At 45.7% G+C, this 18,460-nt stretch overlaps 1 pseudogene; it reads right to left on the reverse strand.

Annotated features, from left to right (window-relative positions):
* The window catches only part of LOC144103458 (acetylcholinesterase-like), a 74,131-nt pseudogene that overhangs the window by 14,956 nt on the left and 40,715 nt on the right, over positions 1–18,460 (reverse strand).

The following is an 18,460-nucleotide window of genomic DNA, read 5'->3' on the forward strand; positions in this document are numbered from 1 at the left end:
CCGTTCTGAGCACCCTACGAATGATACCCACAGCGCCTCCGCGCCACCGACCGAACTTGTTACCAATTAGCACTGCGCGAGGGGCAGTAGAACTAAGTCCTCGGCCATTACCCCACTTTCTTTTTTGTTCACAAATATTCGCAGCATAATACCTAAACGAGATGATCTTTGTTCTGTAATTGATGCTTGCGATGCTGACATTGTACGTCTTACTGAAACCTGGCTATCGGCGAAGATAGATAGCTGTGAACTTCTTACCTGTAAAAAGAGATATAACATTTATCGGTGCGACAGGGGTTCTAGATGTGGCGGAGGCGTGCTTGTAGCTGTTGCTGGTACTGTTATGTCTTTTCCGAGCCATTTTGTAAGCGCGTTGGAACTTGTACTGGTTGAAATTCGCACATGCTCTAGGAAATTGATAGTGGGCGTTTGCTATCGTCCGCCGTCTACCTCCCCTACCTTTGTAAACGATCTTCATGATGTCATTCATATGATTACAGTCCGTTATCCGAGCAGTCCCTTTATCTTACTGGTGATTTTAATTTCCCCAACATAGTGTGGTCTAATGTGAGTTCTTATTGTGAACCTTTTTCAAGTGAATGCGACATGTTATTGAATTTGTGCAGTGATTTTAACTTATCCCAGCTTGTAATGCAGGCAGCTCGTATTTCACCTACTGCGTCTAATATCCTCGATCTGGTACTCACCACATCGCCTGATTTTTTCCAGCCCATATCATACTTGCCAGGGTTAAGTGATCACCTACTCCTTCATTTTGCTTTGACCTGCGCAGTTCCCCATCAACGTAACCACAGTAAATATATCCATGATTACAAATACGCTGATTTTGATGCTATTAACCTTAAACTGTCTGTTTTTCTAGACCATTACTTGCTAAGCTTTCATGATCGTTGCGTGAATGCTAACTGGAGCCTGTTTAAAGAAATATTTGCTGCGCTCACTGAAAAATAGGTTCCACGCTTAGTCATCACCTCTAACTGTCAATCACCATGGTTCACTAAATCGTTAAAACGGCTCTGTAATAAGAAAAAAACGCATGTTCCGCTCTGCAAAACTAACCGGTTCCCAAGAACGTTGGACTGCTTATCAGGCCGCGGCCCTTGAATATAAAAGTGCACTGAAGGTTGCCAAAGATTTGTTTTTCAATGACACATTACCTTCCCTGTTGATAAATAATCCTAGGCAATTTTGGAGCGTAGTTAACAAAAAAGACAATTCATCCATCAGCCTTAAAAACTCCAGTGAGCAACTAATTCATTCTAATGAATGTGCAAATGTTCTAAACAGTGTATTCGTTTCAGCTTTTTCCAAAAATCAGTGTTCGGTAACCCCTGCATATAACAGTGCTGACTTTTTACCGATGGATTCTATTGTCTTTGATCCTGCTGGAGTGGAAAGAATAGTCGAAAAACAAAAGATTTCTTCATCATATGGTGTTGATTACATTAGTTCTAAGTTCTTGATTAAAACCAAAGTATACAGCGCAATAATACTCTAACCTATTTCAGCAATCTCTTGAAACAGCATGTATACCTGATGACTGGAAGGTTGGGAAGGTGATTCCCTTGCATAAATCTGGTGATCAACATTCCCCGCATAATTATCGACCCATCTCACTTACCAGCATTCCGTGTAAAATCATGGAGCATGTTATTTACTCTCACCTTGCATCGTTCCTTGATTCTAATGCCTTTTTTACGGACAGTCAACATGGATTTCGGAAGTGGTTTTCTTGCGAAACACAGCTTTTAACCTTCACACATGATCTAATCTCATTCCTCGGCAGGGGTTCCGTTGTCGACTGCATATTCCTCGATTTCTCAAAGGCGTTTGACAAGGTCTCTCATCAACTGCTTTTTTTAAAATTTAGTAAACTTAACCTCGACCCTAACGTTCTTAGGTGGCTGCATTCGTTTCTCACTAATCGTTCACAATTTGTCACCGCTAATAATGTTTCTTCCTTCACTTCTCCAGTTGGATCTGGAGTACCACAAGGCTCTGTTCTAGGGCCTCTGCTTTTTCTTATATATATCAATGACGTACCTGACAATCTATGTTCAACAATAAATCTTTTTGCTGATGACTGCGTCATATACCGCGAAATTAACAGTGACTCTGATATAGCTCTTCTTCAATCGGATATTGATCATGCTCTTGAATGGACTAACAAATGGAACATGGAACTAAACGTAAAAAAGTGCAAGTACATGCGGGTTTCTCGTCGTAACACCACATTGCCTTCATATCGTCCTAATAATTGCAGCCTCGAGTCTGTGCCTTTTTACAAATATTTAGGTGTCCTCATTTCCCATAAGCTTTCTTGGAAAGTACACATAGACTATGTAAGCAATAACGCTAACCGCATGATGGGCTACATACGCCGTAACTTTAATCTTTCTTCTAGCTCCGTAAAACTGTTTCTCTACAAGTCGCTGGTTCGTAGTAAACTAGAATATGCTGCATCTATCTGGGACCCCTATCAAGAGACACTAATATACCAACTCGAATCTATACAGAACCGTGCGACCCGTTTCATTCTCTCGAATTATCACCGTAACTCTAGTGTCAGTGCCAAGAAATCAAGCTTATCACTCCCACCACTGTCGCAACGTAGAAATATATCCCGCCTTTGTCTATTCCATAAGATTTACTACGATAACCCCATCCTTAAGAGAAAATTTATAACGCCACCTTGCTACGTTTCAGCTCGGATCGATCATCGTCATAAAGTTGGTATTCTTTCACACCAAACAAACCACATTTACAACTTAATCATCCCCAGCACATCGGCACAATGGAATCACCTTCCCCGATCGGTCGTCGAAATAAGTGACCATTCTGTGTTTAAATCAGCTTTTACTAACTTGATGGTAACATAGTACATGTAATTCTTGCGCCCTGCCGTTTATTCTTTTTAGCTTATGTGGTAGTTAAAACAGACCTGGTCTGCGTGGTATGCTTGTTTGCGTGGTATGCTTACTTTTATGCTTACTTTTATTCTTTGCTCATAATTTCGTGTTAAATGACTGTTAATTCGTTTGATTGTATTTGCTGTAACCTACTGATTTCCGCGAGCCATATTCTTGTATAGTGACTCTCCTGTGTAACTGTCTCTGCTAATGCTGCCGACTTCTACGGGTGACGAAGCTTGTCAAGCGGTCATTGCGAACCGCTTTTTTTGTCACCCACGGTTTTTGTACGACAAAAGCTGAAATAAAGTTGACTTGACTTGAGATAGCGCTGTCACTTTGATGTTAACTGTAATTTCGGGTCTTGGCTTGGCGTTCAATGTCAGGCAGGTGTTAGACAATAATCGGTGATATCGCAGATTGGGGGCCTTCGGACTAGCCCACCAAAACTGGATGGGACACTTAAGGTCCCCGTTAGCGCTTTGTCTCGATGGTGTTGACAGGTTAATAGCCATATCTGCAGAACTGTTCATTCTTTTTCTTTGGAGTTATACATTGCTGCAGGCAATGCCCAGCCACCTTGCGAAGGCAAGTTGTGCCCGTGGTGTGACTTGTGAGACCCACGCTGCACTTCAAGAGCAACCTCTCACCGCTAATCATTAACTTAGCTACTACATGCCACGGTGGACAAATTTCGCGCAATCTTTTGGCTAGGTTATGACGACGCCAAAGCCTTACATGGCCCACCTGTCACCCAGACGTGGGCACCCATTCACCCATGTCTTGAAGATCGCTTCACCGTCGGTGTGTCTAAGTGGTTATGTCGCTCGGCTGCTGACCCAAAAGACGCTGGCTTCATCTTGGGCGTGGCGGTCGCATTTCAATGGAGGTGGAATTCTGGAGGCTCGTGCAAGATAAACAACCCCAGGTGGCCGAAATTATCCTGGGCCCTCCGCTACTGCGTTCCTCATTGCCTGAGCCCCTTTGGGTGGTTGAACCCCATCTTGCCTCTAGCAGATTCAACATCTAAGAGGGAGCACAAAGGTAACCACGAAGAGGCAGAAAGGAAGCTCTGACGCTGGCATATTAAATAAAAGGAGCTTTCTCATGCAGTAGAGAGTACTATCAGCAACGAATAAAACGCGATCAAGAGCAATAAAATGCCAACACAAAAACGCAAACATATCAGTTCCTAGATAAGAAAATGTTAGATGGATTAACTCTTCTTAGGGGCACTCTTCGCCCTCTCAAAGTGATCACAGCCTGGGCTACTATTGATCTTCATGATCCAAAGCATTTCTAATTTTTCTCCTCTTCTTTGAAAGCCTTGTGCGTGTTTCATTCGTTCCTGATAGCACATGTAAGCAAGAAACAGCGTCTTCCTACTCCCAGTATGGTATTAGGAATAGGCTGTTGTCGAAGCTTGCGCTGCTTTGACAACCTCATAGTAATTAGACGCTAAAGCGCTGAAAAAGTTTCACGTAAGTTTTTAGATTCGCCTCCGTGTACTCCCTCCGTTGTGGCAGCGAAGACACGGGTATTTTCTTCCGCCCTGCTGAATTCAATGTTCCCCTCGGCGCGCCGGGAACGAGAGCTGAAAGAAATTTTCAGCTTTATGCGTAATAGAGTTTGTATTATCCGCACATCCTGGGATAACGCAAGATGGGAAGAAGCTCGACGAGTTGAGATTTATAGAATACTTTATGGCGAGGCCTGAATATGTGAACACATATGAAAGGCGAATGGACAAAACTAGTAAGCCAGAAGCACACCAGCGTATTTCCGGTAAGATTGAAATATGATTTTTAAGATCTCTTTGTAGAATTGATAATCCGCTTCAACGTCGTAGGAAAACCTTACGACCATTATTTGAGAGTGCGGAATAGAGTGCCAAGTTAACCAATAAGCACAAGGTCAATGATAAGGAAGGCTAACATGGAGAGTTTTCAGCGGGTGCTAACCAGTGGAGGAATCCTAAAAGCTTTCGCAATGAAATTAGATGCAAAATTCAGGTGTCCCTCTAAATTTACAAAGAAGGCAATGTCAGTTTTGATCTCGATATAATATGTAAAATAGCCGAAGAATTCTGCACACTTCTCTACAGTAGCTGATAGAACGAGGAAAATATTTATAAAGATGCTGGTACAGAACAATTGAACATGACGTAGGTAAAGGAAATAGAACTAAAATGCTTAAAAGCATTGCAAATGTGAATAGCGGGTGGTGAGGACTGGCTAACTGCGGATTTCATGGCATATTTGGACAAACCCTACCGTCATCTGAATGCATGATAAGGGGGATGTGATGGGACTGAACATTTGTGTACCGATTTGCTTACGGCACGTTGTTTATAAGTTATTTACTATATTAATCGCTGATTGAATTATAACAACCCTTTGGTTGCGTAACCTTAAAACAAGGTTGGCTTTCAGAAATCGTAGTCAAAAATAGACAACATCCGCAGCATCGAGCAGGTGATATAGAAACACAAATATACCCAACCTTCATAGATAGCCTTTATCGATTCTGTAAAAGCCTTTTTTTAATTCCAAACCTCACGAGTCGTGCATACATTACCTGTCCAGGCTACTGAATAAACATATGTAAAGGCTCCAGAAAATACAAATAATAATAATAATAATAATAATAATAATAATAATAATAATAATAATAATAATAATAATAATAATAATAATAATAATAATAATAATAATAATAATAATATAAAATAATAATTATAGGTTTTTGGGGAAAGGAAATGGCGCAGTGTCTGTCTCATATATCATTAGACACCTGAACCGCGCCGTAAGGGAAGGGATAAAGGAGGGAGTTAAAGAAGAAAGGAAGAAGGAGGTGCCGTAGTGGAGGGCTCCGGAATAATTTCGACCACCTGGGGATCTTTAACGTGCACTGACATCGCACAGCACACGGGCGCCTTAGCGTTTTTCCTCCATAAAAACGCAGCCGCCGCGGTCGGGTTCGAACCCGGGATCTCCGGATCAGTAGTCGAGCGCCCTAACTACTACGCCACCGCGGCGGGGCAGAAAATACATATATATATATATATCGGTTTCCGGGGGACCATAATTCTTGACAGGGAAAGTGATAACCGGGCTGTAGCAGACGCATTGTAATGGTTCCCGAATATATGTATAGCGACTACCGAGCGACCATAGTTCATTACAGGGAAAGTGTTACGTAACAAAAAATGAAGGAGATAAGCTAAGCAGAGAAAATCTGTGTGCTGGTGTTCCCAACGAGTTTACAGAGGGCATTCAGGTAAGTGGTTTCTGTAGAGTTAAGGATAAAAACTAGTGAATAGTGCCTTAGCAATCTCTGATCTGCTCATGGCATTGAATTCTCCAGGGGCCAAATTGCAAAGCATGCTGAAGACCTAGACACCCAAAGCCAAATGGCTTTTATAATAATTGATAATGTCCCCGACAAACGTAGCAGTACGCGGGAAGCACAGCCGTTTACTGGGGTGAGGCTTGCCGAACAGCCGCGCTCATTCGAGACAAAAGAAGACGTTCGGCCACGCGCTGGGAGACAGGTTCAGCCACCAGTTGACGACAGCGGAATGTTAGCAATGTGGCATTGCCCCCCTCCCTTCCAGGAGGGATCGACTCGATGCCGCACGTGAGGGGGAAAAACATACGTAATGTTTCCTGGTAGCGGCGCGAGTGTCTTCGTGCAAAAGAGGCTAACGGGAGCAATACGGCTTCATTCGCGCCAGGTGGACTTCTTCGGACGTCGGTTGTCGAGATGACCGGACAGTTCCTTGAGGGAGCACCTCGTAGGTCACCGCGCTGAGGCGGCGTAACACCTTGTATGGACCAAAGTAACGGCGAAGAAGCTTCTCAGACTGCCCTCGCAAACGAATCGGACTCCATACCCAGACTTGGTCACCGGGTGTGTAAATCACCTCCCTGCGGCGTAGGTCGCAGCGCTCTGCGTCGCTTTGCTTTTGGAACCGGATTCACTGTCGAGAAACTTGGCGAGCGGCTTCGGCGCCATAAACAAATTGTTCAGCGTCCACGACAGAAGAGGGAGTAGGATCCGGAAGAAGCATGGCGTCCAGCATGGTCAAGGCTTCGCGACCGTGCACCAAATGTAACGGAGTGAAGCGTGTCGTTTCGTGGAGTGCATTGTTGCACGCCAACGTGATATAAGGGAGTATCGGGTCCTAGTTGGCATATTCGTCGTCGACATACAAGGAAAGCATGTCGGCAATTGTCTTGTTAAGCTGCTCAGTCAGTCCGTTTGTTTGCGGATGGAAAGCTGTAGTCTTGCGATGGCTGGTGCCACTGAGTCGAAGTTCCTTGCTCGTAAGTTCCGACGTAAACGCGGTGCCCTTGTCAGTTAACACGACTGTTGGGGCTCCGTGACTAACCACAATGTTGTGAATGAAAACATGTGCAACTTCGGCGGCGGTGCCACGGGGAAAGGCCTTGGTTTCACAATAGCGGCTAAGGTAGTCAGTGGCAACAGCAACATATATCGGTTACCCATGGAAGACACCGGAAATGGGACAAGTAAGTCCATGCCTCCCTGTTGAAAGGGGAGGCGCGGGGAACTGATAAGCTGCAGGAGCCCGGCTGGTTTAGTCGGCGGCGTATTCCGGCACTGACACTCACGACATGTTCGCACGTAGTGGTGGACAACCGCAGCAAGCCTGTGCCAGTAGTACTTGTGGCGTATACGCGCAAACGTGCGGGAAAAACCGAGGTGGCCCGAGGGAAGGTCGTCGTGGCACGCACGCAAAACTTCGTCAAGAAGCGTTGTAGGCACAACAAGCAGGTGGACAGTGTCCGTTTGGCAGTAGTTATTTTTGTAGAGGACACCATCGAGCAAGCAAAACGATGGTAGTCCGTGCTTGAAGAGTCGAGGTGGTGATGGAGCAGTTCCTTCGAGGTACTCGATGAGGGGCAGCAGTTCGGAGTCGTCCCTCTGCTGGCGGGCCAGGGTGGACGCGGTGACAGCACCGAGGAAAACGGAATCGTGGTCGGGCTCGTCCGTGGGGCAGAGAATAGGAGCGCGGGAGAGACAGTCAGCATCACTGTGTTTCTGGCCGGGCTTGTGCACGATGGTAACATCAAATTCTTGTAACCGAAGGCTCCATCGAGCAAGCCGCCCCAAGAGATCTTTCAGGTTCGCCAACCAACACAGTGAATGATGGTCACTCATGACTCGAAACGCGCGGTCATACAAGTACGGTCGAAATTTCGTAACTGCCCACAGTACAGCCAGACATTCATTTTACGTGATGGAATAATTGACTTCGGAACGGGATAAAGTGCGACTGGCAAAAGCAATCACGCGTTCTAGACCATCCTGTCGCTGAACAAGGACCGCACCGAGACCACCGTTACTGGCATCAGTGTGCACTTCCGTGTAGGCCTCTTCGTCTCAGTGGACAAGCACAGGCGTACATTGGAGACAGGACTTGAGTTCAGTGAAGGCTCTTTCCTGGTCCTCGCCCCAGAAGAAGCGTTCAACGTCTTTCGTCAGGCGGGTCAGAGGCTCTGCTAGCCTGGGGGAATATCGAACAAATCGGCGATAGCACGCGCAGAGGCCCAAGAAACGATGCAGGCTCTGTTTGTCTGTTGGATTGGGAAACGCAGCTCTGGCGGCCGCTTTTTCGGGCTCCGGACTAACACGTCTAGCGCTGACAATGTGACCAAGAAACTCATGAAACGCAAAGTGATATTTTTCTGGGTTGAGAGAGAGACCACAGGAGCGTATGGCCTCGAAAACAGCACGCAAACGTTTCAGCTGCTAATCGAACATGTAGGAGAAGATTACGACGTCGTCGAGATATACGAGGCACGACTGCCACTTCAGGCCAGACAGCACGGTGTCATCATTCGTTGGAATGTGGCAGGGGCGAGCACAAGCCAAAAGGAAGCACCTTAAACTTGTACAAACCGTCAGGAGCAATAAAGGCGGTCTTCTCTCGGTCGCGTTCTTCGACCTCTATTTGCCAATACCACTGCGGAGGTCAAGGAACGAAAAGTAGGTGGCATGGCGCAGACAGTCTACGGAGTCATCAATGCGTGGCAGAGGATACACATCCTTTTTCGTGACGTTATTGAGGCGTTTGTAATCCACGCAGAACTTGAACGTGCCATCTTTCTTCCTGACTAGGACAACAGGCAATGCCCAGGGGCTCGTGGACGGTGTTATGACGCTGTCCTGGACCATTTGTGTAACTTAATGGCTGATGGCGTTACGTTCTTTTGAACACACGCGATAAGGACCCTGGCATAGTGGTCTTTGATCGTCAGCAACGATAATTCGGTGCTTGGTCGAATTAGCGAAAGGAAAATGTTGAAATCTTTCATCGCTCCAGTTCACCGCAGTCCAACGACAGCGTGGCCATGTTCATTGAGGATATGACCAACCTCTTCAATCGGGTCGACCCGGCCATGCCCGAAGGTACAAAGGTGCGACACGTTTTGCGTGGAGTAAAGGAGAAGCTGCTTGCTGGCTTCATGACTGACCCTCCGAGAACCGTCGCCTCCTTCGCCAAGGCAGCTACGAGCATGGAACGTTCATTGCAGGAACAGAGTGCCCAATACGGCCGTGAGGCGAATATAGCGGCTGCTCACCACTGCACGTCCTTGCCAGGCCCCGGGGTTGAGGCGCAGCGAGGGCTTATGCGGAGCATTGTTCGCGAACTGCGACACCTCCACTTGGATGCTCCGTCGGCAAGCATACCTTCGATGTCTTACAGGCGATGTCTTCCGTGACGAAATTCGGCGAGTGGTGCAGCCACCACAAGCACCACTATCGGAGCCGCAAGTGATATCCTAGAGCGATGCCCTGCGCCGACCTGCCCACGCGCCGCATGCCTTTCGCCCCGTTGCCGAACGACGACCACCCCATCGTTAACTGCGTCCCATCGAGCAGCAGCAGGACCTGTGCCCTCCTTTCAGCAAAGTGCGCCTATGGCGAACGTCCAACAATCGCCCGCTCTGCTACCACTGCGGGAAGCCCGGTCATATTCTGCGCAATCGCCCGTACCGGCGGATGGGCTTGAGAGGATTCCCACCGGACGCACCTCGACCGCGCTGTGGTGAAAGACCGCAGGACATAGAGGAGTACCTGGCAAATCCGGTGCTGCCCCCGACCTCGCAGCGGCGACAATCACGATCGCCGTCCCCGAGGCGCTTTGCTTCGCCCAGTCGGCCCTCACCCTCTGGTCAGTTCAGAGGCACGTCCCTTCGCCGGGAAAACTGAAACCTGCATCCTCCGGGGGCAGGGCCGCCGCCACAGCACAGAGTCAACAGCCTCCACCCGACGATTTGACGTGACGGCCCGAGCGGCGACGACACGATCCGACGTGCTGCGAACGATTACTTTCTGCTGAAATTTCAGTAACCGCCTACAGTCATGAAGTGACCGCACTCGTCGATACCGGCGCTGATTTTTCTGTGATGAGCAGGCAGCTCGCCACAACCCTCGTAAGGTTCTGACGCCTTGGCGTGGACCCGTGATCCGTACCGCCGGTGGCCATGTAGCGACGCCGGTTGGCGCCTGCACCTGTCGCATCCAGATACGCGGTCTTACCTTCACTGGCTCTTTTGCCGTAAAACGTGACTGTTCGAAAGATCTCATTCCGAACATGGATTTCCTTCAAGAGTATGGTGCGGTCACCGACCTTCGGCAGCTCATGGTATCTTTTTACGCCTAGCGAGCCGTTGACACAACACCGAGCCCAGCAGAGTAATGTTGCGCGTATGTGACGACCACGTAAGAATCCCTCCGAGAGCCAGCAAGTACGTCACAGTCGAGTGTAAAGACAGCACCGGCACTCTTGGCATTTCTGAAGCGAACGTGTCGCTGCTACTCGCTCGGAAAGTTTGTGTCGCTCGAGGCCTAGCAGAACTTGCAAACGGTCGCACCGACACCTTAGTCACCAACTTTACCCGTGAACCAAAGCATTTACCGAGAACAGCGGTCATCGCTTATTTCGACAAGCTTGTAGAATGTTCCAGGCAGTGCTCTTTGTCCACCACGTGAGACATCGACGATGCAACGGCTACAGCCATTCCGCGACTCTTCCTTCCGCGACTGTTTTGCATCAACTTCCAAGGTGCGACCGACGCCGCTCACCCAGCGCCTCCAACAAATGTCACCGACAAACGTAGCAGGACGCGGGAAGCACAGCCGTTTTCAGGGGCGAGGATTGCCGGACAGCCGCGCTCATTCGGCCATGCGCTGGAAGACAAGTGCGGCCGCCAGGTGGCGCCGGCAGAATGTCAGCAATGCGGCAATATCCTAAAGTCTGAATAAATGTTGAACCCTCGGACGGGAACGACAGCTCACGATATGTACCGAAGTATGCGAAGTGGTAAGCGAGAACAGCTACTTAAAGGTCACAGTGACCGTAGATCAATAGCCCGGCACAGAAATGCAAGATAAATAAAAATAGGATTGCATGCGTTTGGCAAATACTCTCACTTAATGAACAGCAATTTACCGGTACGTCTTAAAAGAAATTACATCAGTGCTGTAGTTTACCGGAATTTGTCAATGGCGCCGAAACGCACAGGCTACTGAACAAATAGATATAAGTGGAGGCCAACAGAGATATAAGGCAACAAAAATGACAGTTCTTATGTTAAAGGACAGGAAGCGAGCTGAATTGGTCAGGAAATAACCGCGAAGTAACAATATTCTTCATTAATGAAGAGAAGAACTTGCAAGGTCAGGGCTTGTAATGATAAGGCGCGATATTCCACGCTCCATAAAGGGATGGAGTGGTTTCCAAGAAAAGGCATGCGTTGCAGGCAGCGCCAGAGAATTAGGTAGCAGGATCGAATCAGAGGACTTTCAGGGATACGTCGGACGCAGTGGCAGATGACAATGTTAATTTAATGAATATGGGAGGGGCATTCGCGCTCGCGCCCCGTTGTTCATAATTAAGCAGATAATGATGTGACTGTTAAGTTTTATATGATGATGTGAAATCGTATGGCAGGTATGCTCAAAATGAAAGCAAACCGAGCAAAACACATAAATTTGACTGAACTGCGGATGACATTCTCAATAAAGTTTAGTCTTTAAGATAACTAACAAATGAGAGATGATTTTCAGGGGAAGTTGTCTAACAGAAGTACAAATACGCTCTTAAAACAATTGGATCCAAAATGACGCAACAAAAATTGACTCTCTTGAGGTTTATCATTCTGGCGAGAACATTTAAGTAAATAGAAAGCCAATATTACAAACATTAGACATCTTGCTGTATGAGATTGCAGGTCACTATTGTGCAGGCTATACAGCACTGTAGACGGCTCCCACATGCAGTTTGCTGCTGTTTGCATTGTGGTGATTTCGGCACTATTCGGTTTTCAATATATTTCACGCGGTTCTTCAAGGTCTTTGGTTATTTTCGGCTGGTATGTGAGGATACTAACTTCAACAGCCCTTCAGGACCAAATTACTGTCAATATCCTGGAATGGCCACTGAAAACCACCTCGCCTCTGTGAGAACCGAAACCTCAGGTAGCTTTGGCCGCGTTATTCTTCGGGCTTGCTTAATTCTGTTGTGCCTGAGAATTCCTCCCTCCCAAAGAACTCGGTGCATGCGAGCAAGAATTTCTATTTTAAAGCTTGATATCTCCCATTAGCAACAGAACCCGGCGGCGACGGCGTTCAGGAAAACTTGTGCACAAATTATCTAAAGACGTCATTAGCAAAGAAAAAAATATCATCAAAAGGTGGGGGCAATTGAACGAAGACATTAAGACCGAACACTCAATCCATAGGCACGAAAACGTGATGCTTCTTGACGAATAATGGCCAACATAATGCATAAGCCGTCTTACGGCAGTGTGCTAATGAGTAGGTGGGTCGTAAGACCGGAAGGCAAAAATATATAAATGCTTTCCCCTTCAAATTACGCACGTAGGCTTAAGTTCTCTCCGTAATTTTTTTTATTACTCATCTTCAGAACTCAATGAAACCAGTGAAATCTGTTTTGATCTTCCATTTTAGCTATTCAGTGGTCATCGCTTCAGTGGCTTCGTAGTGGTCTCTCTGCAGCATCGAGCTCCGTAAGCCGGAACCTAACTGGTCTTTTCGGTCGGCCAGTAAGCTCTATCTGGAAGCCTATGTCTCCGTGGTAGTTTTCCTGCCGGTAGTTGAGCAGCACCTACCGTAGAAAATAGGAAATATGAGCTTTTATTGACGCTTCCCAAACAATTCGGACATTATTCTCTGAGACAAGTAGGCGTGATCTCCAAGCTTTTTTTTCAGTAATACATAGTGTTTCCGATTACCTTTTCAGTGTTTAGGAAGTTCTCCTGTGAAGTATCACAATGTTGCACATAAAACTTCAATCCACGCGATCATCATCATCGTTATCGTGGTCGAATTAGCTCTTGATCTCTTTCCCTAATAATCCCCATTTATAATTTTCCCCCATACTCTTCTCTTATCCCTACCGCTATCTCTAATCCTCTCCCGTTAGTCCTAATGGAAAGCTACCGGCGGAGAAGGACGTACTGGAGAGCTTGTTGGTTCATAATGAAGCGAATGAGTACAAACTGCGCGAACAAGACGGAATGTTCGGCACACAAGAGACAGACTGCGCTTTGTCTATCTTTTTGCGCGCCTAACGTCACGTCGTGTTCTCGCAGTTTGTGTTCATTCGCTACCGGTGGAGCTTAATAAAATACATTTAAGACACTCATGATGTCGTACACGTTGCCTTCACTGAGTGTGCGCAGGGTGACTGCCGCAAGCTAATGATAGCTGCACCGATTTTTCTTGTCGTTAAAGTTTGAGGATTCATTGTTTATTCACTCTGTGCTGCAATTTATGATCACAATATTTTACAATGTATTCATTTGTGACTGAATTTTTTTGGAAAATTCTTTCAAGTGATTTGAGACTACATTAAGTAAGAGAATTCTTCAAAGTGAACAAGTCTTGAGATATACACCGCACTTCTTTAGGAAAGTGTTATCTATTTGGCCCCAGAACTTCGTGCTTGCTCTGAAAATGCAGGAAAACTGGTGGCTATATTAAGAGTTATTGCTATTCGCAAAGTTCGGTACAATGAAATAGTCTCGAATCAACGGTATTCAAGATTGCGATTGCGACATTCAGCAAAACTGAAAATGGTTAAAAAGCGAAGAAACGCTTCAGCTGAGTACTCTCAAGTTTTGTCTGCTATCTCGTTATTATTTGTCAGTAGCGCCCAAAACACTCTAGGCGGAGAACCTCTTGTGACAATCCGCGTTATTTTTTAATAGCTGTAGCGATTCAAAATAATCGCATGCTGTTTGAGGATCTTTGTTTCTGGTAAAACACGACTTAGATTTCTATTTAAAGGTGATTAATATCCCAAAGAGACTCATCTGCAATAGACAGCGTAGTGGAGGGTTAGAATAATTTCGACCATCTGAGATTCTTTAACACTACTCCGGTCTGTAACATTTTGCCTGCATTGAAATGCAACCTCCGAGGCTGGCATCGAACCCACGTCATTTGCATCAGCAGTTGACCACCATAAATACTAAGAGGCAGCGTTGGCTAAGCCAAATTTATCTTGATTCTTGCACCACCAACTTAGATTCCGAAAATTTTGCACAGACCCGGTTTCTAGCTGGATATGCATCTAAAGGTGTGCGATATCATTGTTCAAAGCTTAAAGGCTGCGCACGCAAACTAGTAGATATGTTGAATTTTTGAAGTGGCGTTTTACGTTAGCCGTTGACTTCAAACATATTTAATTATTGTCATCCATGCCGCAGCGTTTTTCGTGCTTATGCTTGTAATGTACATATTAGAACCGCGAACCCACAGTAGAGACTCGGCATCATCTGGCATCATCTTTCCAATTTCTACCCGCTGTCACTACATGCTCTTTCTAATGTCCCGCGGATTTAAGAGGCCACTGCATATGGATATTTTTGGCAATGTAAAAAGGCAGGCACTCCTAGCAGCGACACTGAATTACTGCACACGATAGTGGCAGGGCGCAAGTTACAATAGCTGCCAATACAAAATACAATACTAAATGGAGAGCTAGCTGTTTGTGAAACGTTGCATTTGTCAAGTATTAATAAATGAACACCGGGGCTTAGTGGCATCGTAATGGGGAGTTCAGGATTAATTTCGTGCCACCTGGATTTCTTTACCTGCTGTGACATCGCTATGTATTTGGACGACTTTCGGTTCAATACCACAGAAACGAGGCCATCACCGCCGGGATTAAACACACACCCTCCGGAAAAGAAGCCGATGGACTTAACTACTCAGCCACAACGGCGGGTTGTGAGCCTTAGAATATTCATTTCATCGCTATTTTAGTTCTGATGCGTTCAAGAGTCCATATGTTCCTAAACGCCGGCACAAAAGCAGAAGCATTTAGGATTCCACCATCACCTTTAAGTCAAAATAGATTTAGTCAAAGTCGCAATAGTTTTGATTCGTCACCTGGGCGATGAGCGTGCAGAGCTGCATCTCTGCGATCCTCCTTCCGATGCACATGCGCGGTCCAGTGCTGAAGGGCAGCGAGGCGAAGGGGTGAAGGGTCCACGGCTCGGCGTCATGTCGTCCGGACCGGATCCAGCGCTCCGGGAGGAACTCAGAGGCCCTCGTGAGGTTCTCCTCTAGTCTACCGGACACGAACAACTCAGTACGAAGGACGGTCTGGGCAATAAGAGTGCAGCGTAAAAAAGGGCACAGAATGTCACACAGGGGGCGCAAAATCGCCGCAGTGGACTTAACAGGGAAAGCGGCCCATATTAAGGGCCACTTCAAAAGCAACGTTTATAGAGCGGCTCTTCAAACTGCACAGTACTGAAACCTTGTGTACACGTTCTTAGGTGCAGAGCAGTCTACATTATAAGGATGCTAATGACGAATCCAATCTGAGTGGAACATCCCGCTAGTAACAATGTATGAATTATAGACCGCCAACAATAAGACGGATTACTCGCAGCAAGACACCTGAAGTCATCTGGAAATAAATCGTGCGCTCAGTCTGACGTCACGGAATCGGTTGCTATGTCTGGGTAATTAATACAACTGAATGTACTCATGGTTGAAGTTTAAAGGCGCTCGGAAGATGCTGGGGGTAGTTGGTAATTCATAAATGAATTTAATTAAGTGCTTGGCTTATTCCAAACTACATCTGGCAACACGAAGTTTCAGAACCAATCTCCGCAGGGTATCATTTCTTTGGTTTCTCTTTCTCTAATTGTTATAACGCTAAATACGTTTCAGCCATTATAAATTATGCAAGAGAAAGCCGACAAGCGCTTTCGCGTGCATCTTTTTTCCGACAACGAATGTCTTCAGCGAGAACCACAATCGATGAAGCTCGGATCCTGTCTGAATTGATTCATTTGGCTCAGCTTGTGTATGCACCCATGTACAAGATGAATAAAAAAGTGTGTACATATATTGTATGGAATCACGTAACCAGACATAACAACATCGTGGTCGAGTTTAAGGTGGACAGCCGATACAGGAGGATAGAACCTGAAAATAATTAATGAATTTTTTATTATAGCCTTCACAGTCTTACTTTGTTTTCGTTATTTTCCGGTAGAACACTTAAGTCATTTGTAAACGAACAATGCTATACCCTTTTAAGTAGCCGTTGCGGTAGCTCAGTGGTTATAGTGTTCGGCTACTGACCTGAAAGGTACGGCTTTAATCCCAGCCGCGCTGGTCGCATTTCGATGAGGCTCGAGGCACTCATTTTAAGGCAGGGTATTGAGGGAGGCTATCTAATTCGAACTATGAAGATTTGTTTTGCGTGAAGATCAGGTGAGCAGTTGTAGAAAACAAAAATGATGTTGGGAGACGAGCACAAAACTAACAATTTCAACGACATTGATTCGATTGGAGGCATGAGTTTTGTATTTTATGCATGACGCAAAACATGGGCACCAATAACTATTTGAGAAATTCAATGTCACACCAACTTGTCCAAGCTTCTACAGCCAAATTTTGTCGAGGCGCAGCACCGACAGTGATCGCGTATTCGACATTCTAAAAACTGGTATGGCGGTTACTAACGACCGGCTCCAAACCTCTGATTGCGATCCGGCGCCTCACTCTTATAGATAAGAAGTTAATTATTGAAAAGTAATTAACCAGTTTACTGGTTGAGACCATTCACAGGTGTTTTCGGGTCCGCGAACCCTGGCAATGCCATGCCGCGAAAAGAATATTTTTACGTTTAAAATTAAATTTTTGAAAAACTCTGTATACATCAGCATTTTGTGCACGAAATATGTTTTCAAGCTGCCGCAAATAAATGGTGATGTGGCGATTATGTAAGGGCTCGTTCCATATAATAAAGAGTTCCATATAATAAAGGACCACAACTAAACTGCTAAAAATTGCTTTTCTTTCACGGTTTTCAAGAAATATGCCGTATGTTCACTATGGAGGCGAAATTCTAGAGGCCCGTGCACTGTACGATGTCATTGTACGTTAAAGAATCCCAGGTTTTAGAAATTTCCGGAGCCCTTCACTACGGCGTCTTTCGTAGCCTGAGTCGCTTTGGGACGTTAAACCCCCATAAACCACAAACCATAAGTCCAATATTTGCCTTTATACGCACACTATAAAAAGGATGTGGGGCGTTCATATAAACACTGCGCACGTTGTGTGCGAATCTCCCGTGCTCGTCTTTACTGAGAGGGCATCAAGATGCGAAACGTAGCTGAAATTGCTGCTTCCATTTTGAGTAGAGCCTGTGCACATCATTGAAATATTTATTCATGCACGTCAACCGTACTATAAGAGTTGTTTTAGCAGTGATTTGTCACGTACATCAAAAGTTACTCCGTGGAGCAACAAATAAAAAATGAAAACTAGCAAGCCTGTCACAAAGTCACACTAGGAAATCTTCAACAGAGAAAGAGCATTTTCGCGCATACAGTGCGCTTGGGTACGAAGCGCACAATTATTGGACGCCAACTCAAAGGGTGTTTTTCAGGTCGCATTCGTTCCTCGAGATAGAAATTTTTCTTCATGAGACCATATCGTGTGTGTGAGGGTGCTGTTGAGTGCAAATCGACCTTTAAAAGCTGCAAGGCTTGCAGCGAGACAAACAAGTCTACTAAAATTTTATGAACGATTTAAGCTGTACTCAGTTGGAGCGCTCGCGGAAGCTCCCTCAATTCTGAGGCACGCACAACTGAGTTAGAAACGAGCCGAGAAGGGCGACAAGTTCTTTTCCACTGTATTTTTTCTCACACATATATTTGTATGCGACAATCGATAAGCACACAATTATATTTATAATAGTTCGTTGCATAACAATTCTCTTTTCCTACCCGAGACGAAATAAGGGCAAAAGTTGCAAATGTTTTAGGAATTTAACTGTGTAATTTAATTCATTTCAGTAACAAATTTAGTAAATCAAGTGGCAAGTATAACCATATTTTGTGCTATAACACGCCGGAACATACCCTGAATGCACACTAACTGACGAACAGTGGCCGGCGGAGAATCAATATAACTCAATATATATACCGGAGCCTCTCTATTAT

Source organism: Amblyomma americanum, chromosome 9 (genome assembly GCF_052857255.1).
Source record: "Amblyomma americanum isolate KBUSLIRL-KWMA chromosome 9, ASM5285725v1, whole genome shotgun sequence".
Classification (NCBI taxonomy): domain Eukaryota; kingdom Metazoa; phylum Arthropoda; class Arachnida; order Ixodida; family Ixodidae; genus Amblyomma; species Amblyomma americanum.